The sequence below is a fragment of the Microtus ochrogaster genome, linkage group LG2 (assembly GCF_000317375.1).
Source record: "Microtus ochrogaster isolate Prairie Vole_2 linkage group LG2, MicOch1.0, whole genome shotgun sequence".
In the NCBI taxonomy this organism is placed as follows: Eukaryota; Metazoa; Chordata; class Mammalia; order Rodentia; family Cricetidae; genus Microtus; species Microtus ochrogaster.
Window position 1 is genome coordinate 6,927,575 of NC_022028.1, and position 519 is coordinate 6,928,093.

The window sequence follows — 519 nt, forward strand, 5'->3', positions numbered from 1 at the left end:
CAGGCCTGGTGCTCTCCAAGGCCGGGCTGGCTGGTCAGAAAGCCCCAGGGAACACCTTCACTACCTCTTCTGCACTGAGATTACATCACAAGACTCCATGCCTTGCATTTCTATGTAGGTTCTGGGGTTCGAACTCAGGTCCTCACACTTGTGTGACAGCTGCTTCAGCAATAGTGCCTTCTCCCCTGCATCCCCACCCCCAGAGATGGTCTTGATGGCTCATCAAAACCACAGCCAACCTAAATTGTAAGGCCACAAAGGCTTAAACGGAAAATATTTTTAGGACATGATAAAAATAGTTACATTCCATCTCTTCTAGCACAGTGAAAGAAAGAACTAACAGACCAGTTGGATTGCTGTATTAGAACTTGATGCAAGTCGATCTATCCAGAGTGGAGCCAGGAGTGGACGAAAGCAATACGTTAACACTCCACATCACTCTGTCTGTCATCATGTAAGAACTTGACCTCTGTCTCCTTAATAGGGGTCATACTCAATATGAGATGCTGGCTTGGGCGC